This window comes from Lygodium microphyllum, unplaced genomic scaffold (genome assembly GCF_053477565.2).
Source record: "Lygodium microphyllum isolate KBCC unplaced genomic scaffold, Lygodium_microphyllum_v1.1.10 scaffold_42, whole genome shotgun sequence".
Taxonomy (NCBI): Eukaryota; Viridiplantae; Streptophyta; class Polypodiopsida; order Schizaeales; family Lygodiaceae; genus Lygodium; species Lygodium microphyllum.
This window is the reverse complement of record NW_028229525.1, coordinates 414,158-437,133: the sequence shown is the minus strand read 5'-3', so window position 1 is coordinate 437,133 and position 22,976 is coordinate 414,158. Positions and strand designations below refer to the sequence as shown.

Genomic DNA, 22,976 nt, shown 5'->3' with positions numbered 1-22,976 from the left:
ATAAAGTATTTGAACCTTTTCTTTATTCTTAAATAGCTTTCTTGCATTTAATGGGTGTTGGGACAGACCCAAGCACTAGATAAGATTTGAATGCTTAAATAGCATTTTTCGAAAGGAGTTTAAGCGAGTTCGTCGCAAACCATTTATTCCCAATCAAGGGCGCCTTTCCTCCATTCGATGAGAAAACCAATAGTCAAAATCCAAACAAATAGCATCATAGACCAAAATCCATACTAACCTATCTTTTCTAAAAAAACTGCCCAAGGAAATAAAAAAGTTACTTCTAAATCGAAAATAATAAATAGAAAAAGGACCAAATAAAATCATATATCAAATCGACTTCTAGCATCACTAAAGAGATCGAACCCACGCTCGTAAGCTGACAATTTTTCTGGATCTGCCGTTTTTTTACCTGTAAATGTAAAAGAAACCATGATTAGGATAAAAGAAAGTAGCAAACTGAAGATAAAACAAATTGCAATAGGTGCAAACTCATCCATCGTTAAATACTTAAACAGAAAAGGATAAAAATCCACCACAGACGGCTCTAACGTACTACAAATGCTAGGCCATATATAGATTAGCTGCTGTATGCAAGCATCAGACGTTTGTTGGGTATCTCTTAATAAAGGCAGTAGCTGTTTGACTGTCTGCGGATAATAATTATCCCCCATTTCATGGTATTTACGAATGCATAAATTGGCTTTCCTTACAAATCCAGTAAAAGGTTCACCATAAGGGGAACCCTTGGATAAATAATCTCTTAGATTAGGTAATATTACCTGATGTAATTCATTTAAGGGTCTCGCCAAAGCTTCCCTTCCCGTGCTGTTATCGTTTTCAGTAAGGTATATAATATGATTAAGATGAGCGTCGAAAGAGTTCTTCAATGTCTGATATTCTCTCAAATTTCTAAGCAATGGATCCATATTTTCAATTTTTCTTTAAAATACTTAGGTATAGCAAAGACTTACTTAAGCTCTGCGGTCTGTTTCTGATGTTTATGGATATTCTTTGAATAATTTAAGAAATACAACAAATAATTTATATCAAATAGAAGAAAGAATTGATAATAATTTCTTAAAATTTATTAAGGATATCTGATCGTGTATCAAGAGGTAAATCTATTGAAAATATAGATGTTCCAGAAATGGTTAATAATGTAATCAAGAAAGACCATTTTTATTTGAGTCTATAGAAACAAATACAGTATCTACTCAAACTGAAAATATTCAATTAGATAATATTAATTGAATATATCCTTATTCAAAGCCAGTTCTCGTAACCTTTATTCAAAGCCAGTTCTTGTATCCTTATTTAAAGCCAGTTCTCGTAACCTTTATTCAAAGCCAGTTTTGACCAAAATATTCACCTTATCTTACAAAATTGATGTCAAATGACCTTTTTATTAAAAAAAAGAAATATGGCCAGATGGGTTTAGAGCGAATTTTTTTTTTACAACAAAGATTGCTATGGCGCAACCCGTTTGGATTGGCCGAATAGGTTCTTATTAATCGATTGTTATTATACAAGAATTCTTGTATCGCTCATGCAGATCTTCCATCTACCGGAAACCAAAGGATTCATTGCTTTTCCTTTTTTGTCGAACTTGTATAAACACAACCCTATTTGCACCTATCAGTTACGAACTTGCTATTGTTATGAAAGACAACCCCTAGGCTCAGTCACAGCAACGAGTACCGAACCGTCGTTCCCACGGCTACAGTACCAGGAGTTGCTGCTGAGCCAGCCCGTTCAAAACAGTACTTCTGTCTAGCAGAAACTATTAGCGACATCCCTAGAACAGTATTCGTATCGTGAACCAATGGCCACTTTTCCGGTCGAAGGAAATGCCTAATAAATAGTCAAATACTGCACTCTTTAGCTACTGTACTCCGGAAACAAAGTAAGGGAAAGCCCCGTACGTCAAGAGCTGCACTGCTATGAATCAAAGACTGTCTGCTCGCCGTTTCCGGCCAGTATTGCGGGTTCAATGGCTTTATACGAATTAGCTGTTTTTGACCCATCCGATCCCCAGAAATGGAAATTGTTAATACTGGCACTGTACCTTAAGTGGGAGATGGAATAGCCCGCATTCATGGTTCGAACAAAGTAATGGCTGGAGAATTGGTAGAATCTGAAGATGGTACAGTAGGCATCGCTTTGAATTTAGAATCTGATAATGTTGGCTAAGTACTGATGGGCGATGGTTCGACCATACAGGAAGGGGGTTCCGTAAAAGCAACGGGAAAAATTGCGCAAATACCAGTTAGTAATTCTTTCTTAGGCCTTTAAGCCAGTAAATGCTTTGGCCCAACCGATCGATGGAAAGGGTCAAATCCCAGCTTCTGAGTCTAGATCAATTGAGTCTCCCGCACCATATGGGAATTATTTCAAGACGTTCCGGTGGCGGAAAACGACCCGAATCTGCAGGAATTCGGGAAGGTTGAAGCAATGGCCAAACCTCCTTGAGGCTACAGCAATAACGTCATAAGCAATGACACTTAACTAAAGCACTTTATCCTCGCTTTCCACCTTTTATCTAGGGTTAGGAGGATCACGCGCCATAATGCCGGATCTCCATCTTTCTTTGTTGGTTGCTCTCCAGTCGCAGAATTATGAATAGTTTCACTAAAAATAAGTTTATTGGCTTGAAAAAAAAAATGAACCAATCCTTTAGCCTGGCAACCTGTACTATTTTTGCTGCCTCCAGCAACCTGTTGCAACTAACTTCATATTCAGGATGAAACAAGACAATTATGCCAGATAGTAAGGAATTACAAGTTTTCTGCACTAGAAAAAGCTAATAAATGGACTCGACCCATTATATATTTTTCCAGTAGTCATTTTAGGGACGTTTGCATGTACTGTGGGTCTTGCGGTTCCGGAACCATCAATGATTGGTGAACCAGCAAATCCTTTTGCGACTCCATTGGAAATATTACCCGAATGGTACTTTTTCCCTGTCTTTCAAATACTTCGTACAGTTCCCAATAAATTATTGGGGGTCCTCTTAATGGCGTCCGTACCGGCGGGCTCGTTGACCGTTCCTTTCATAGAAAATGTAAATAGGTTCCAAAATCCGTTTCGACGCCCTAAAATCTTAACCACGAAGGCACCCGCTTGCCCAAAATAAAATGAATTAGCCGGATTGCTGCTTTATGACACTTGCTAGACCTATAAAAAATGTTATGATCTCCAGACCTATAAAAAATATTATGATCGCAGAAAACAAACATAATCAATGCGATATAGCCAGTCTTTGCTATGGCATGCGATAAGCCATATTCGCGATCAGCTGCATTGTCTGGCCTGGCAAAGCAATATGCAGCGATGGCAAGCGATTGGCGCGTAGGCCTTTTAGATAGAAAGTAACGAAAACATGCAGAGACAGGAATCAGCCAAAGAGTGCGGGAGATTGATTGCAATACTTATCAGTCAAATAGTTAGAAAGTTGGCCTGCTATGATTTAACGGTGCTAACCAAGTGGAAGAGCCGTCACTCTTAGGATAAGAGTGACTCTGTGGGATAACAAGCTGATCAAAACATCTTAGGGAAGGTTTAGCACCTCGATGCTGAAAGCCATAATCAATGCGCTAATGCCTTTTAGTTAGCGTGCTATGATAATATATATTTATTAATCTGGTTGTTTTTTTTTACCATTATCTTTGTCCCTGCAATCATGATCATTAACCGGATTATGCGGTTTCTTTTGTTTGCATTTCTTATAGCTATTATTTGAATTAGTATCTTGGAGTGAATTGCAAGTTTGTTGCTTAAATTGGCTTTTATCTAAAGCTTTTATTTTTTCAGCAAATATTCTTTGGTGGTTAAAGTATTTTGTAAAGTTAAGAAAGATCCGTAACCATATTTCTTTTTCAATAATGCAAATGCAAAAACGGGCTCAATAAGAATCTGTTTTTCTGGAGTTCCAAAGGCTAGCATGACATCGTTATGTACGTAAAGACCTAGAGTGTGGAAACCTAGAAATAAGCTAGCCCAACTTAAATGGGATATTATTGCTTCTTTATGCTCCAACATTCTTGACAATACATTGTCTTTGTTTTGTTCCGGATCATAATCCCTAATGAAGAATATGGCCCCTACCATGATAAACCCAGCAATATATTGGTGATGGGTATAAAGTGGGTGGTAAAATCTTGTGCTATAAAAGCATAAGCAGGTAAGGCGAATCCAAACAGCAAACAAAGCACAACTATGATTCGTTTATAGGATTTGAACCCGGTTCGAAGCCATTCCTTTGACACCTTAAACTGGCAAATTCTACCGTTTCCACTGCTTAAGTTTTGTTCAATCCATAAACACGTGCAGTTCCATCCCCGACCGTTATCACTCAACCGGTCTCATCCACTGACAATTTAGTATAATAGTCGGTAATTCTTCTTTCCAGGATGGTTATTTTGTTGTTCTAGCTTTAAACAATCTCATTTTTTCTTTGATTTGCGTTTCTCTCTTCTTCAATGCCATAAACGTTCAAGAGCTAATGCATATTGAGCAATTCTTCCTGCATGTCCACTGACTTGTAGCCGGAACATTTCATCATAAAAGGCCTCTATTCAGGGCGGAAGGGTTAAGGACCTACCCGGTGTAAGGTCCGAGACTTAGGCAATAAAATGAAATGATCACTTTTGGCATCGTTTGCAAATAATATCAAAATAAGATTAATGTTAGGATCAAACAAATAGAGAGCTCTGTAGCTTTAGCTAAGACTCATAAGCTGCGGGTTTAATTGCATTTAGTATATAATTGTCCAGAGATTTCAATCTAATAATTCGCTATGTTTAGAAGTGGATTTGAACCACTGACCCAAGGATTTTCAGTCCTTTGCTCTAACCAACTGAGCTACCTAAACCATAAAAGAAATCATTGCCAATTATTATTACGTTATCTCTAAAGATTGTTAATTCATTTTGCATCTGTTAGCATTGAATCCGATCTCTCTGTCCTGATTCTTGCCAATATGAGACGGAGGTTTCTTGACTTACTTAACAGACAAAAAAAGGCAATCTCTAGTTAGTAAAGCGTTTCGAGGTAGCTCGCTGAGACGAAGCGGTTCAATTGATTCCGCTACTTGCCTACTCTTGGCGCTGCTAAGAGGTGCCCTGTCTGTGAGTTCTACCCCTATGAGTTATTAAATGGTTGTCTCTCTTTCCTAGTTTTCATTGGAGCTGGACGTGGCTATCCAAATAGCCACTTAATGTTAGAAAACGAAACAAACTTCATGATTCTTTGGGCCCGGGTCCGTATTCCACCGAAGCCACAGTTTCTTGTGATAATCGATTCGTTTCAGTTGTTTGGCCCTGAAAACTTGTGACTTGCAAGCAAAAGGACTTTCGGTCTTAGGTTTTAGAAATCCTTCCCAATAGTCAATGCGTGAATACTGAAAAGCATATCTTGGGTCAGTACGGGAACCAGATCGTGTTAGATAAAATAAATTAGGATAACGAGCCGCTTCGATACATGGACAGTCCCCGGATCACAAACCAATGGATGTAAGCGAATGGCGCGTCAGAAAGTTAGCTTGAATACCTAATCTATGTCACTCCATCGATTCTGCCGCCTTATGGGATGACCAGATTGCAAGCGAGAGGTCAGATTACGAATCACTCGGTAATCCACATTGGTGTAACAAAAAAGATGGACCCACGACCCGCAATCCAGATTCCCATAAAATCGCGCAACAAAGACGACTTTTTTGTTTGTAAGGTCTGTTATTGACATAGTTGCCCACGTATGCTATCGATGAGGGCATCCATAGCTTCCTAGACGAGATGACCACGCCCCTAAAATCAGACCAGCACTTCATCCGGCACTTTAGGCGATGAAGCGCGATGTGGAAAGGGGGATAAGAAGCAATCTTATCTACTTTGGAGTTTACGCCTGATGGATTATTCAATCCATATTCATACGATGCAGCCAAGTAAGTGGGGCTAGCGCCCGCAATTACAAAGAGTAATGGGTGATAGGGACTGAAGGAACGATGGCTGGCTAAGTAAGTGGTAACTTTTCTTTTTAGGGATCCAACGTTTGGAATTTTCCAATCGCATAAAGGGTCGAACGCCATTCAAATCGTTGCACTTTGCCTTTCCCTCTTCCCTTCAGTCGAGTGGCTGAAGCCCCTCTTCTTTTAGTCAATACGCTAAAGCTCCTCAAAGCTTTGCTTTGCAAAGCAGAGCAAAACAAAGTAAAGCAAAGCAAGCAAGAAAGTCTATAAAAAATAAATAAAAATAGCATAACGAATGAGGGACATGACAAAAGGATTGGCCCTTCAAAACATTTCAATATTACGTTTTATAAGCACCTTATTGTAAGTAAGTAAGTTTTTGTGTTCCAACATTATGTTTTTGCCAATACCTTGCGTCTTAACATTATATTTCTAATTATTGCATGCTGAAAAGTTTAGTCTTTGCGTTCTCACGTAGGATATAGCGATTTCTAAACACCTTGCCGTTTAGTTATTGCATTTTCGTCACGTCACGGGTTCGCGATTTCTAAGTATGATTTACTTTAAAGCTTACCATTTAAAAAGCGCAAAATACCATTGAAAGCGAAAAGGCTAAGCTTACCTTATTGTATTGAAGACGTTGCTTATCTTTGAAAAAAGTCGATTAACGATAGCCCAAGCAAAAATACCTTTTTGATTTGAATAGACGTTGCCGACAGCTCGTGCCTATAGGTGTTGGGTTGAGTCCCATGTTGCCGTTGCCATTACCATTTTTAGAACCTGGCAACAGACTTTTACAAAGGTGATAAGCCGGAGGAAGATGAGATGACGTCAAATCAGCATGCCCCGTTATCTCTAGGCGACGCATGTGCTACAATATTGCTAGAGATAAAGAGTCGCGAGGGCGTCCCTGGGTCGTACGTCTCCGCTTATATTGGTTTTTTACGTATACACTTAGTCGCAGAAAGCAGTGTAATCAAATGCCTAAAGGTATTCAGGTTGCCGGGATTGGGTTTATGGTGGTCCACATGCTGATGGACCTCCCAAAATGTTCCTTTCACCCGTTTGATTGCCAAGCAGCTTGTTATCGTTACTCGATTGCTCTTGAGTCGTGGTTTCAGGGGATGCAGTGTCGAATGGTGGCAAAGCGATTTGGCTTGGCTCTTAAAAAGCTAGCTTTCCCAATCAAGTTAGAGGGATGAAAAACATACTACATAAAAATGCTAACTTCTAACCATACTTACGGATGAAGAGGGATTCGAACCCCCGGTATTCAAAAGAATACTTCGGTTTTCAAGACCGACTCTTTAAACCGCTCAGACATCCATCCATTTTTTGGCAAGATTATGAGCCATCAATAATCAACCAACACAGGTTTTTGTAAATTACATGCAACACAAAAGAAAAACAAATAGGTCATATTGGCTGGGATGGGGGCCTAATTGATTTCTTTTTTTTCTCATCACATCTATTTTGGATAACACTGGTTAATAGATTCCTTTTTTTTAAGCTCAGTTATCTTTTTTTGCTTGTGTAAAGACAATCACTATGTTACGCTTTATTGAACACAACAACTAACATAAGGGTTTCTGTGGAAACTAAACTATAGGAATCCTTTCTAGCAAGTAACTAAATGGCTTGGCAAACCTCTAGCAAAGCTTTGACAGTTACGGGCTCCGCTTGACCTTTTCCATTGGCCGTATGGTCGACCAAAATTGATTGCGATTACTGAGGGCAAAAATTTCAAATTGCAGCCTTTTTGCTTGCCAGGTTACGATCTTTTGTCTTGACGCAGGCTATAGCCTAAATTACAAAGAGCTACAAAAGCATGCTGACTTAACGTCATCTCCATTTTTTGTTGCTTTCCATAATACATTGAAATTACTGTAATTTTTAAAGTAGCAATAAAAGGAATATCAGCTAAAGCAACGCATTGCATTGCTTAATAGTTTTAAGTTATCATTTAATGTAATCTACTTTAAGTTTGCAATAAAACAAAACATCAATGATAACGTTGCATTGTGGGATAATAAAGGAGATCTCTGTGATCAAGAAGAATGATTCGTAATAGCTTAAGTTTACTAGAATAACTTTACATGAGTTTGCAGGGGAGAGACAGAAATGTAAAGCTCACCTTTGAAATAACGAACTGATAAGCCTCAAAAGCAGATGTGTCACCTTTTTGTGGCTTCTATAGCGAAAAAAGGGATTCGAACCCTCAACCCCAGCCTTGGCAAGGCTATACTTTACCATTAAGCTATTTTCGCTGGCTCTCTTTGCACCTTGGCTGTTGAGTTAATTGGAATCATTGATTTGCAATTGACAGTTGATTTTGGCAAGTTCAGACCACCAATCTTAGGAAAGGCAAAAATTTATATACGAAACCACGTAAAATGTTTCGCCTTTCTTATCCCCTACGAGAATCGAACTCGTGTTTTCGACATGAAAAGACGATGTCCTAACCATTAGACGAAAGGGACTTATAGGCAGGCACCTGGCCTTATATTTTATGATCAAAATCCTGGCTGAGGATTCGTTAGTTGCTAATGTTTAAATAGTTCTAAGATTTGACAGTAAATAAGTGTGCTAAGGCATTTGCTTTATTACTTTTGTATGTTTTTTGGGCATGTGTTTATTTGTTTACTGGCTATTCTCAATATATGTGAAATTGTTGTCGGTTTATTAAACCATCTAAGCATTGAGTAGAGGACACCATTAAGAACCAAATCGGCCTCATTTAGCATATCACGAGCATTCAACACGGAATTGATTATTATATATTATTGTACCTTTAGTAACTATATCCGTATTAGATATTCTATTTTATCATCTGAAACAAGTAAGAAGATCTAATCCATATTCAACTTATTAAAGAATGTTAAAAAATAGTAATTTACTTAAGTCTATGAGAACATTTGTATAAATATTAAAGCAGTGCAATATTGACCTTGTTGAGAGAATTGGATGATAAAACGCACTTTATGCCAAATCAATTCAACAGTTAATAAAATAAATAGCATAATGGATGCGAGCATGATAAAAGCAAGCATAATTAGCTTTTTAAGCACCTTGTCGTTTTTGCGTTCCAGGATATGGTGCTTTCCAAACACCTTGTCGTTCTTGTGTTCTATGGCTAACGTTTTTGCGTTTTATGGCGTTTTTCAAACAATAAGTTCTTCAGTGCTATAAGAATCAACGATTAGACTGGTCCTTAGTTAGTGGGCCTTTGGCCTTGCCGATGATAAAACGTTTTATTGTTAGAAATCGATTTTAGGTTGATATAGAAGACATAATAAATTATTGACTCCTATTCAGTTAAGTGACGTTTTGTCGTTGATACGCTAAAGCTCTTTGGCAAGCGGTTTTCTTATAGTGTCGTTAGCCAACATCCGTTTTCTTGCATAAAGAAACAGTCATTACCAATCGAATAGAAGATAAAAAAAATAAACTAGCATTGCTTTGAAAGGTTTGTATAGATTTGTTTCATATAAGTATTGGTAACGGATGCACTAATCAATCGTTTTGCCATCAAAGTCCTTGAAACAATTACTTCACATGTGCCGGCAAAGTGCTGGCAAGTCATATCCTATTTCTTGCCGGCAAGAACTTAATATTTAAAGCCATAAAACGCAAAAACTAAACGCCATAGAATGCAAGAACTTACCTTTTTTAGAAAACAAGGTATTAGTGAAAATGCCATAAAACACATTAATGGCAAAGTGTTGACATGTCATATCCTATTTGAAACTAAATAACTTTAGCCTAAAGAATAACGTGGTTAAAGTTATAAAACACAAGGTACTGACGAGCCATAGAATGGCCAAGTATTGACGAGCCATATCCTATTTTTTTAGGCAAAAACAACATATTTAAAGCTATAACATGCAATAACTAAACGTTGTCGAAAATGCCATAAAACGCATTACATTGAAATGTTTTTAAGGGAAGCATGTACATTTTTAAAGGAACTGGCTACTCTTAAAGTACTAATATGGGTTTGCAGGGCCAGCGTATATCCAATAAGCTAGTTTCATATTAATTTTCTTCATATATCTTTCTATTTATCCAATACCCGAAAAAATCGTTTTGAAATAAAAAGGTTTTCTTTTCAAAGGGAAAAGGAATTGAAACCGATGCGTTGTGACTTTAAGATCTTTTACCTTTGTTTGCCGTTCATTCCGGCCTCTTTTATCTTTATTCACTTTATGGTTATCCTTACGGGCACGTTTACCAAATAACATAATCTGAAACAAAAGAGATTCGAACCCTCGACAGCATGGTTCGTAGCCACGTGTTTTAATCCCCTGGGGAGAGGAGAGGAAGTGAAATGAATGAGGATAAAAACGTGTCCTTTAGCAGGCCTGACATTGCCGCTAGGTGATCTAAGCGAATCGCCCATCTTGCCTTAACATACCAGGCTAGACAATCTAGCAAGGTGATGAACCAAGGCAAAGCAATTCCGTCAAGAGGTGTGCCAGCTTATATGACTTTAATAGTAAACAGCAAGAATGGCATCATTTTAGCTAGGCCATCAAAATCAACGATTTAACCATCAAATAAAATCTATCACGGATCCAGTTAAGGTGCCATCCAATCTCGCAGAAAAAAGATTATTCCAATAGCGCCTTAAGGTGATTTGCTTAGTATGCGCGAAAGCCAGCGATAGCACGTAAAATTATTATTTAAGTTTGAGTCTTGCATCCGGAGAAAATGGAGTTGAACCCTTCTCGCCCCGATCTTTTTGAATAAAACTACCAGATGGCTAACATCCTGTTTATCATACTATTCATTGTACTGTCTTAATCTTTATTCCATATATCGTGATATCTGGTTTAAAGTTTAAACCAATTCTCATACCATCTAAACTGTCGAATCCTAAACTCATTCTTTTCTTGTTGAAGAAACACTGTCCTCGATGCTAAAAGAGCTCGCGAACACTAAAGCGCTGATTACTCGAATAGCCTTCCGTACTCTCCGAGGGCACGCTTGTTTCGATCTAAGAAAATAAGCTCATGAACTTGATCTTGTTTCGTCGCCGAAATCGGATTTCATTCGTTAGATGACCGAAAAAAAGAAAGGTCTGACCCAAATATATCGTAAAGCTTCAGGTCATGCCTCCTGTATAGAATCGCCATGTGCTTGGTTTAGGGTTTGCCCCATTTTTTCTTTTACATGTCATTTTATCTCCCGAGATTAGTCTTCTTAGGATGGAACACTGGGCGCCATTAATAGCGGGCGGAATATCCGGAAACATAAGTAGATATTTATCTTGTATTGCCCTCATCTCGAATCGATGGTTGAGACAAAGCAAATCCAGAGCACAACATGTCTCCCTAAGGATGTGCTCTAGCAGCCGCATTAAGGTGAATTTGCTGGTTGCTCTGGGCCCCTATATATACAAACTGAAAGCAAATCGGAGTTTAAATTGAGGGACCATGTCCTATTCGACGTGTTGCCAGATAAACGTGGATATGTTTTCTGCTTGCTATGGGCACATCATAGTCAGGCCCAAGTGCCACTTCTTCAAACCTCCTTTCGTTTACAGAGAGCGGATTATCAAGAAGTGGCTAAAGCCCCTTGAAACGGAACAGATTTTAAGTATGTCATATTTACCTAGAAGTGTTTATAATGCATAGCATCCTTAGCTCAATCGGATAGAGCAACAACCTTCTAAGTTGAAGGTCACAGGTTCAAATCCTGTAGGATGCGGAAAGTCATTAGATCATATACCATAGGGAATGCTTTGCTTTTGTTTAGGGCTAGCAAGTGAAAACTATTTTCAACTGAACCAATTTCATGCTTCGGTCACTTTTCGCTTAATATATAAGGTTACCTGCCTTCCCTTCACTTCTGAAACAGCCATGAGTACAAAGAACCAATGCTCGGATTTTTAGGAAACGAAAAAAGACCTTGTCTTACGGATCTGGTCAAATATTTGACATTTTCCATGATTCTCTTTCTTTTAGGTATTCGGGAAATTCTACCAAATAAAAGAAATATCATTATCATGCCGACGTTAATTGGGTCAATGCCATTGACTGTCAATTTGAACTTTCCAGTATTTTCTGTTTATTTGGATGATATGATGGGTCAATCACTCGCTTTACTAATGTTAACGATGGCAGTTGCGGAATCCGCGGGCTGGCCATTCTGGCGGTAACTTTTCAAATTCGCGGAACCATTGCCATGGAATTTTCCAATCGCATAAAGGGTCGAACGCCATTCAAATCGTTGCACTTTGCCTTTCCCTCTTCCCTTCAGTCGAGTGTCAAATAGTTAGAAAGTTGGCCTGCTATGGCAAAAATGAATTATTATCTATTTCAAAGTGTGAAACAAATAATCCGAAATAATTTTCTTTTATTGTTCACTGATGAATTAATAATGAATTGATTTTGCCGGGATGTGTGCTGCCAAAGTGTCTAACAGTTTTTTACCCCGGCCCGTTACGTATTTTTAATCGTTCACCACCATCTATAATGTACGAAACTTTTATTGGCTTCTGCTAGTTCGTAAAGGTCATCTCTCTTTTTACGAACATTTCCCCTTTTATGATAAGCATCCGGTATTTCGGCAGATGAACATTTACTCAAACTCTAGCCGTTTCCGTTTATAGTGTTTCATTTGACAGCTGCTTCTATGATCCAACGAAAAGCTAGGGTTTCTTAACGTTCTTTAGCAATAATCTTAGGTACGTTACGAGTAGTCCCTGTGATTCTCACTTTTTTGACCTCGCAGGTAGGTTTAATGTTTTCTATAGCATTAGTTAAAAGTGTGATAACATGAATATTAGGTTTAGCTTGGAAAGGGGGACAAAAGGTCCGGAAAACAATAGCATAAGAGTATGTTCTCTTACCATCGGTCATAAGGGAGTAAACTAGTTTATTAACCAACCTTGTTTCTCTAATATCCAATTTCCAAACATAGCCGAATCTATTAGAACAATTGTATGTGCTTTGCTTGCGGCCTCTTTTAAATGACAAAAGCCCTGTTGAAGGTACATAAGGAGAGTTGCAATGGGATTAAGGCAGATGGCTCTTTGTCTTTGGATTTTTTACCGGTCGTTCTGATACAATTTCCAATAAGTTAGACCAGTTTAGGGAGGATGGACAAAAAGAGTCACCATTTGTTGATTTGACTTGTTTATTCGTATTGAAGCTTTAGGTCTTTTTACACCATACTTGAATCTGCCTTATTTTCAACCCGGCACTCCTTACGGATCTTTTACTCCTCAGATGCGATGGTGATTTACACCAGACAGATCTTTTACTCTACCTCCTCTAACCATAACCACGGGATGCTCCTACAAATCATGACCTTCGCCGAGGGTGTAAGCAATGATATTCCGTCGATTGCTTGAACGTGCTTTAGCTATCTTACATGAAGCCAGATTAGGTTTTTTTGGTGTTCTTGTTGAAACACGTGGGCATACTCCAAACTTTTAAGGACATTAATTCGAAGCTCAAGTACGTGTTTTGTGACGTTTCGCTTCTCTACGATGACGAAGCAATTGATTTATGGCGGGCATGTTTCGTAATCCGTATATTTTCTATCGCATACAGCCCCATAAAGTTATCGCTAAGGGTTTCTTTTTTTTGCTCAGCACTGTTAGCAAAGCGGCAAATATGATAAAAAACGTGTTACATGCTATACTGCCTATTTAAGAAGGGAACTACAAGGTACTTCCAGAGAAAGTGCCCTGTACAACGGCCATTCGCAACTTCCTACCACGATTTGGCAGTATACCCAAGACTGGTTCCCCAGAGGTTCTGCAACCATAGCGAACCCTAGAAGGGACCTGAAAGGGACTATTAAAGAGTTTTTAGGGTGGACTACCCTGCCACCAGAGCTGGTTCTCGAGGAATTAGACATGCCACACGGGTATCTAAGCTGGACTTATGGTTAAGTCTAAGGCTCCTAATACGTGGGAGGCCTCGGGTTCGGCCAGAAATTCCAACGCAGGTGCCCTGCCTGTCCGTTCGGCGAGTGTCCTGCCTGTCTCGTTCGGATGTGCAATAATCCAGCACCTAAGGCATATGCCACTACGCATGGCACTGAACCAAGTCATTCCAACCCATCGGCACACACGGAACAGTAAGCTATCGGAAAAAGGACAATCAGCGCTTGTCAAAGCCAGCTGCCATATATGCTCGCAAATGAATACTTCCGGTTGCCAACATATGTAGCGGTGCCCCGGGCAATGACCTGGCTGGGGATAATATAGACTCGGAACTGCATGCAGTTTCGGGTTCAGTGGCTCGGGCATTGCCCAAGCAAACGCCAGGGTCCATCTTAGAGTTAGGATTGAATGGGTTAGAGAGCTAGAAATCCACTCGACAGTTGTTTTCTGTTCCATGGAACGGTACGTTTATTTGCCGAATTGATACGATCTCCATCAGCAAGTTCGGTTCGGCACAGGTGTTATGGCACTCAGCTAGCCCAGCCATTCCCTCAGCAGGAACAATGTGATTCTTGGCCGGTAGACAGTTTCCAGTGGCAACTTTTAAGCCCTGTAACGGGAAACACAAGTAAACTAAGGTCAATGATCTCTCACTGCTGGGCTAGCAAATACATAGATTGAAAGCAGAAGGTCCACCCACGGTGTGCCTCGTGTGCTTCTGTGCACTTCGGCAAGCTAAGCCTCTGTGTGCCGTGCCAGCCCTTAGTGAGCATTCCTACGCCTTTGGCAATCACCCCGAAATTGCCAGCATCCCCTACCAAGCCCTGCCCTTCTTGCCCAAGAAGCTGGAATACCTAGCCTAAGCCCTTGAAAAAAAGCTGGAATTCCTAAACTTTAGGAGCCTTCAAAGGGAATCCCGTAGGCTACTGCCTTTATTCCAAGCTCTGGAACCGTTGGCGAGGCCTTGAAAGAAGACCTTTAAGGCATTCTCTTTCAATGAAGAACTTCCGTAGGCTACTGCCTTTAAGCAAGCTTAAAGCTGGAAGTACTAAGCCTTCGAAAGCCTTTCAAAGCCTTCTGAAAGCGGGAATACCTACCCGAGTGCTTCCCTATTATGGGGCCTCAATCCCGGGTAGGAAAAGGAGTAGTTATCACGAGGGTCTGCCATTATCGCACCCTATTTTCTTATTCTCATTTCTTCCGAAATCATCCTTTTTGCTTTAGGTATAGCACTAAGCCCACCATTATTAGTATCACTATCATCATATTCTCCTTCTCCTTCTCCACCTCCATCTCTTTTACTATATAGATAAATAGCCATCAATACACCAGTGAAACAACCCAGGTTTATAATCATTGAATTTTACAAATACCAGGGATAGTTGGACATTACATCTACCATACTTGTAGTTGCTTTTTCTACTACATCTGATGCTTTTTCTACTACATTTACTGCTTTTCCTAGCATATCCGTTGTTTCTGATGGTTGTGATAGTGCTGGCTTTTCTATTATGGTTGTTAACGATAACGCCTTTTCAAATGAGTTTACCGGATTTTCCTTGCCTCCAAACCTAACACAAAAATCTTAATACACATAAATTGTAACTAAAAAGCTAATAAAAGGACTAACCGTTTCTTATTCTCATTAGGATGAGCATTGGAGCTAATGAAAGGAACGTAACCAAACATACGAGGCTAGCTGACGGGATTCAAGGCCTGAAACTCTTAATCTTAACGTTGCACTAATTCAACTTTTGGCTTTGCAAGTCCAACTTTTAGTGTTGCAACCCATACTACAAACATAAAAACTAGGAAATTGCTTGAAATAACGACTGCAAGCCATACAATACAAGATTGTTTGAAATAATGACTGCAAGCCATACGGAAAATACAAAAACTAGAAAATTGCCATTACCCGCCTGAAACTCTTAATCTTAACGTTGCACTAATTCAACTTTTGGCTTTGCAAATCCAACTTTTAGTGTTGCTAATCCAACTTTTGGCATTGCAAACCATACGTAAAAATAAAGCATAAACACTAGGGAACAGCTTGAAATAACGACTTAAGGCAAAAACACTAAATCTAACATCAGAAAACCATGACCCTAAACTTGCATTGGAAAATGGAAAGCTAGTAAAGGAATAAGCCTTTAGTAAAGAACTAAGGTAAAATGGAAAGCTAATAAAGGAATAAGCCTTTAGTAAAGAACTAAGGTAATATGGGAGGCTAGTAAAGGAATAAGCCAAACGTAAGGAACCAAAATGACATGAAAGGCTAATAAAGGAACGAACTAAACTACAAGCATAACCCCAAGGGTATGGATAAAAAGGAGTGCCTTCGGGAACGTGGATACAGGTGGTGCATGGCTGTCGTCAGCTCGTGCCGTAAGGTGTTGGGTTAAGTCCCGCAACGAGCGCAACCCTCGTGTTTAGTTGCCATTACTCAAATTGGAACCCGGCAACAGACTTTTACAAAGGTGATAAGCCGGAGGAAGGTGGAGATGACGTCAAGTCAGCATGCCCCGTTAGCTCTGGGCGACACATGTGCTACAATGGCCGGGACAGAGGGTCGCGACCCCGTAAGGGCAAGCTAACCTCAGAAACTCGGCCTCAGTTCGGATTGCAGGCTGCAACTCGCCTGCGTGAAGCCAGAATCGCTAGTAATCGCCTTAAGGTCAGCCATACGGCGGTGAATCCGTTCCCGGGCCTTGTACACACCGCCCGTCACACTATGGGAGCTGGCCATGCCCGAAGTCGTTACCTCAACCGCGAGGAGGGGGATGCCGAAGGCAGGGCTAGTGACTGGAGTGAAGTCGTAACAAGGTAGCCGTACTGGAAGGTGCGGCTGGATCACCTCCTTTTCAGGGAGAGTTCATACTTATTTGGCACTTCGGTTTCCTGCTCACTCTTCCAAGTCTTGGAAGAAGTGATTTACACACCCCGAGTTTTTCGAAGCGATTGCCTTGTTTGCTTTGATGATGGCCTTTTTGACATTATTTGTATTTTAAATAAATTCACCGAATAACGAATGGGTTGTACCTGGAGCAGGGATGGGGGCTTGACTAATTCCTTCCTTCTTTTTGGTTTGGCCCTTTTGACCGAAAAGGTTAAGCATGGTAATTGATCATTTTATTTGAAATCAATAGAAACTAAGGTGTCTTTGGATTTTGGGCAATGACAGATTCGAACCACGTAAACGAGGCACTTTATTGACTGGGCTAATTGCCTTCATTATTTGAGCTAATTGAATAGAGGTTTTTATTTTGTTCAACGGTAGTTAGGATGTAAGGATAGATTCATTTCCTCCTCAAAAGACTGCACCATGATACAGGCTATTGTTTCGTCTTTTGGGACTCAACTAATTATCAATGCCCGTGGCATTCATTGGGATCGTTGGAGCTCAACTAACTAAACTATCGATGCCTATGGCTAACAAATTCATTTTATGCCCAAACAAACACGCAGACATGAGGATTTTTATTTATTTCGATCAAATGGATAAGGAATGTTAGCATTATTAATTAAAATAATCTATTGTATTAACCTTGGCTGCTTTCTGTCTGAGAGCCAGAGCAACTATGCAATTATTTGCGTTATCATAGAAATTTCGTATTTGCTTTATTTTCGAGACGCTATCTGTTTTTTTTTGTTTGATTTTTTTTTGGCATAAGGTAGATAATGAATTTATTTAGGAATTCGTATGCAGGAATCGAAAATGTAATCTGGCTGGTTTCCGATGGACAGAGCAATTTTCATGAATGTTGAGCACATACTTTGTGCCGGCAAAGCCGACGCAAGTTCCTTTTTTAAGTGCTAAAGCGTTTTAGCCTTTTGAACCAAAGCCAATAGGATGTAAATCGATCGACCTTTATCACCCCATATTATTATTTATAAGCCATAGCTTACTTCGATCTTATTTATCCTTCATAGAATCTTTGGAACTTTTTTGGCTGCTGCATTGTTAATTGGTATTTTTTTTTTGAAAGTTGGTCATTTTAGCCTTATTTTTGAAAGTTATTATTAATGTGCCTTCTTCGTTGGAAAGCATTTCCATTGGTTTATCTTAGGCCTAGTAAATTTCATTTTTTTAGCTTTGTCTTATTATATGAGTAATGGGGTTTGTCATTTATGGTAAGATTTCGGATTTATTTTAGATCTGTCTTAAGTTTATATTTTTGGAATCGTGATGTTATTAGTTGCGGTTTTTTTGACTTTTTCGAAATTTATTCAATTTTCCATTTTGTAAGCACGGGGAGTAAGCTAACCTCCCCAGGCAAAGATTCTATTTCGACAAACTAAACCTCTTCATCGAAAAATCAAAAAAAATTGAAATTGATCCTGGCTATGATGGTCTATATGTTGATGGACTGTTTCTATATCTTACCAATAAATAAGTTAATGGACTGTTTCATAATGTTCAACGTGTTGATGGACTGTTTCTCTATCTCATAATACTTACTAATAAGCTGTTGATGGATATGTATAACAATGTGAAAAAGGGATAAGAAAGAACCAAAGGACATTTGTTTTTAAAGAAAAAGAAGAAGATCCAATGCATTGGTTATGGTTTCGGTAAATGCATTGTACCATATTTCTTTCTTAATAAAAAAAGATGTTTCTAATTAAACTGTTTATAAGAGTTAAATGGGACAAATACATTGGTTATGGTTTCGGTAAATGCATTGGCTATGTTTTTGATAAATGCATGGGTTCTGGTTTCAGTAAATATATTATCTATGGTAAATGCATAGGTTCTGGCAATGATAAAATCATATCAAATATGTCTTTCATATAGTCAATCTTATTTGAAAGTAAATACATCGTTTTTTAAATGCATTGGTTCCGAGGAAAGCACTAGTTCAGGAGACTATATCAAAAACCAATAAGGAGAAAAGCCACTAAAAAACCAATAAAAACAGTTGTAATGACTATCGTACTTACCTAAAGCGTTAGCTTCTCGTCAATTCCTTCTATTTTCAGCCATACTTTACTCTCCTGCAATGAATCCTTTGGTTTCCGGTAGATGGAAGATCTGCATGAGCGATACAAGAATTCTTGTATAATAACAATCTTTGGTATCCGGAATGTAAGATGATTCGCCTTGCCAGTGGCCGTTCCGCTTACGGTTGTTAGTAAAAGCTAATAACTTACTAAGAAATCATCATCAACCTGCCTCATATGGCAGAAATTCACTAAAAAATTGGGCTTGATCCTGGCCCAGAATGAACGCTAGCGATATGCTTAACACATGTAAGTTGGATGTCATTTCTGTTCCAGTTTTATGGAATAATTGAAAAAAAAGTAGCAAACGGGTGCGTAACGCGCAGGAATCTGCCAAACAGTTCGGGCTAGATCCCGAAGCAACGCAAGCAATAAAGCTATGCGAGAAGATAATAAAGCGCTGTTTGATGAGCCTACGTAGTATTAGGTAGTTGGTTGGGTAAAGGCCAACCAAGCCTACGATGCTTAGCTGATCTTTTCGGATGACCAGCCACACTGGGACTGAGATACGGCCCAGACTCCGCCGGGAGGCAGCAGTGGGGAATCTTGGACAATGGGCGAAAGCTTGATCCAGCAATATCGCGTGGGTGAGTGAAGAACGTCGCAAACGCGAGGAATGGCAATACCGCTTGTAAAACCCTTTCGTCAAGTGTGCGATGGTGACAAAACTTAAAGAAGAAGCCCCGGCTAACTCCGTGCCAGCAGCCGCGGTAAGACGGGGGGGGCAAGTGTTATTCGGAATGACTGGGCGTAAAGGGCACGTAGGCGGTAAGTTAGGTCGAAGGTTAAAGACGCCAGCCCAACTGGCGGAATGCTTACGAAACCAATTTACTTGAGTGAGATAGAGAAGAGTGAAATTTCGTGCGTAGGGATAGAATCTGGAGATACACGAAGGAACGCCGAAGTAGCGAAGGCAGCTCTTTGGGTCTCTACTGACGCTAAGGTGCGAAAGCTTGGGGAGCAAACGGGATTAGATACCCCGGTAGTCCATGCCGTAAACGATGAGTGTTCGTTTTTGGTCTGCGGATCGGAAGCTCAGCTAACGCGTTAAACACTCCGCCTGGGGAATACGGTCGCAAGACTGAAACTCAAAGGAATTGACGGGGGCTTGTACAAGCGGTGGAGCATGTGGTTTAATTCGATACAACGCGCAAAACCTTACCAGCTCTTGACATAGAAACACTTGGCGTATGCACATTTGACATATGAACTAGTGTACTTGTTCTTAACGGGATAAGATAAAAATTCGTACAGGTGCTGCATGGCTGTCGTCAGCTCGTGTCGTGAGACGTTTTTGGTTAACTCCTATAACGAGCGAAACCCTTGTTTCATGTTGCTAAGACATGCTGTTTACAAAGGATCCATGCCGTCTTTCATCAGCAGCCGTACAGCTCAATGGTTGCTTGAGATCGACGGTATTCTTTTTATTGGGTGTTGCACTCATGAAAAACTGCCCGTAGTTTTACTATGGAGGAAGATGGGGATAACGTCAAGTCCGCATGGCCCTTATGAGCTGGGCTACACACGTGCTACAATGGCAATTACAATGGGAAGCAAGGCCGTAAGGTGGAGCGAATCCGTAAAGATTGTCTAAGTTCGGATTGTTCTCTGCAACTCGAGGACATGAAGTTGGAATCGCTAGTAATCGCGGATCAGCATGCCGCGGTGAATATGTACCCGAGCCCCGTACACACCGCCCGTCACACCCTGGGAATTGGCTCCGCCTGAAGCATTGAGCAGGGATCACTTATTAGTAAAGTGCATTATGCTTCCGTTAAGTGTAATTCACTTTAGTTTTAAAGGTGTTTCCGCTACATATTATGGTTGGGTCAGTAACTGAGGTGAAGTCGTAACATGGTAGTCGTAGGGGAACCTGTGGCTGGATGGATTCTTCCAGAAAGATGAAGATACAAGCTAAAAATCTCATATATGCGTTAATTAGCCTATTTTTTATCTGTTATTTTAATGATATTTTACTAGTAGCTAAAGGGCATTTTTGATGAAATCATTGTGGCCATTGTTTGTAGCTCAAGGAAGGAACCTTGCCAAGGAGATCCGGATAGTCCTGCTAGAAATAAGTTTTTAAAAAGCCCACATTACGCAAATGGGTTGGCTGAAAGCTAGCCTACGAGCTTTATAGTATGTACATAATGTGGCTATGTCATATGGTTAAACGATCTGCCATCTGCGAAATTAGGATCCTGGCACTGAAAAAAAAAGTATTGGCTAGTTGCTTAATCCATGCATGACTATATAAAATAAGGAATCTCCGATAGTAAGTTTCATATAAGGCTATAATAAAATTGCCCCCATTGTAGTTATCCATGGGTTGCCTCCATGTAACCGTGGGGCAAATTGAGAGGAAACAAAGCAGCTTAAAATTTTCTCTCAAAGAAAACCTCGTAACATTCCCAAAATGTGAAACCTAGACGGTACCTGTTAAGTGGTAGAAATAGGGTCTCTAACTCAAAGGGGAGCCACTATTACGTACTTGAAAAAAAGGGTATTTGCTTTGACGAATTTGTTGTCTCTTATTATTACACATGCTCGGTAAATTAGTTTTCAAATAACTAGGTAAGGGAAACAAAAAAGTATGTCAAAATCACGTATATGGAAGCGATACGAAAAAGGCGTTATGGCCTTAAAAGCACTCCCTAACCCAGATTCAGACCGATAAGTGAAAGAGAGTAAGTTGAAATGATATGAATAAGGGATACTCCTGTGTGTGTAAAAAAAAGAGCGTTACTTTCCGTTACGATCGTTTCGGATATTCCTTAAAGCTGATCTACGCATAAGAGAAACCAATGATTTAGACTATAAAAGATAGATCGGGTGAAAACATGCCGTCCTAACGTAGCCAAAAGTTTTGTCATTTCGCATTACATAGGGTATGCCATTTCGATATTTTATTTCTGTATATAAAAGGATAGCGGTTGATTAGGGCCTTTATTTAGACAGCTGATTAAACAGAGCATTGTTTAGGATGTAACCCCATTATAGCTTCGAGCTGTGTACAAAAGGTTCTTAACCTTATTGTTTGTTAACATTGAAATGAAGTTCCTTAGCGTTGGCCTTTTCGATGTAACTTTATTGACATTTATTAGTTATGAGCTTATAGGCTTAAAAGATATTAAGCTTGGTCACAGCAACGGATACTGGATTATTACTTTTATGGCTATAGTATAGCGGAGTTGTTGTTGAGCTAGCTTATTTGAAACAATACTTTTGTTTCATAAAAGCTATTAGCGACCTTTAAGCAGGCAAGCAAATAGTATTTCTATTAAATCACGTAAGAGACCAATAATCACTTTCCCGGTTGAAACCACTGGCTTGAACATAAAAGCATATGATGACAGAAACAATTAGGCTCTGCTCCATATCTTAACCATTTATTGGTTGCCATATTAGTAACTTAAAGTCGGTATGGTTAAAGATACTGTCTTGTCACTTTGGTTCCATAATTTGAAGTTCTGGTTGTGTCTAGCGTATCATTAGCGTTGAATCTAATTTCAGTGGTCATAGTCGCTTAGGAGCGGACTCGAATCACTTACTTAAAGATTTTCAGTCTTTTGCTCTAACCAACTAAGCTACCTAAACTGCTATAGGAATGGCAGACAAACCATTGATATTATTATCTAAGATTACTCAACAAAGCATGTATTAATGATTAAAGCTAGCCAAATAGGTTATGAAGTTGGTTTATGAAAAGGACTTTAAGTTCGTTCCATTGCTTGTGACAAATTGATCGAATTGATAGTGCGCTATGGGCTTATAGTTTGAATGGTTAAAACGTGCCGCTCATAACGGCAATATTGTAGGTTCGAATCCTGCTAAGCCCATATTTGTGATGGAAGCTCAATTTTTTCGTCTCTGGCCTTGCCTTTTTTTTTGGGTTACCTTTCTATGGAGTATCGCCAAGTGGTAAGGCATTGGTTTTTGATACCAACAAGCAAAGGTTCGAATCCTTTTACTTCAGCTCTGTACGACTATTATTTGTTTCAAAGGGTTATCATTTACCAAAAGTGTAATTTGTCCCTTTCCGCAATTCCTTTAGGCATGAAAGTTAAGAGGTTTCGTTTTGCCATATTATTGGCTTTATTTCTTAGAAATGTA

General features: G+C 39.5%; 3 non-coding genes and 1 pseudogene across 3 annotated transcripts; 3 read left to right on the top strand and 1 right to left on the bottom strand.

Moving 5' to 3' along the window:
* Positions 1–7,208: 7,208 nt before the first annotated feature.
* TRNAS-UGA (transfer RNA serine (anticodon UGA)) lies at positions 7,209–7,295 on the bottom strand. The gene has a single exon. It is a non-coding gene; the product is annotated as a tRNA-Ser (tRNA).
* Positions 7,296–11,600: 4,305 nt separating this feature from the next.
* Positions 11,601–11,674, top strand: TRNAR-UCU (transfer RNA arginine (anticodon UCU)). The gene has a single exon. It is a non-coding gene; the product is annotated as a tRNA-Arg (tRNA).
* A 7,387-nt stretch (positions 11,675–19,061) lies between these two features.
* Positions 19,062–20,753, top strand: LOC148008983 (18S ribosomal RNA; annotated as a pseudogene).
* Positions 20,754–22,628: 1,875 nt separating this feature from the next.
* TRNAM-CAU (transfer RNA methionine (anticodon CAU)) lies at positions 22,629–22,702 on the top strand. The gene has a single exon. It is a non-coding gene; the product is annotated as a tRNA-Met (tRNA).
* The last annotated feature ends 274 nt before the right edge of the window (positions 22,703–22,976 follow it).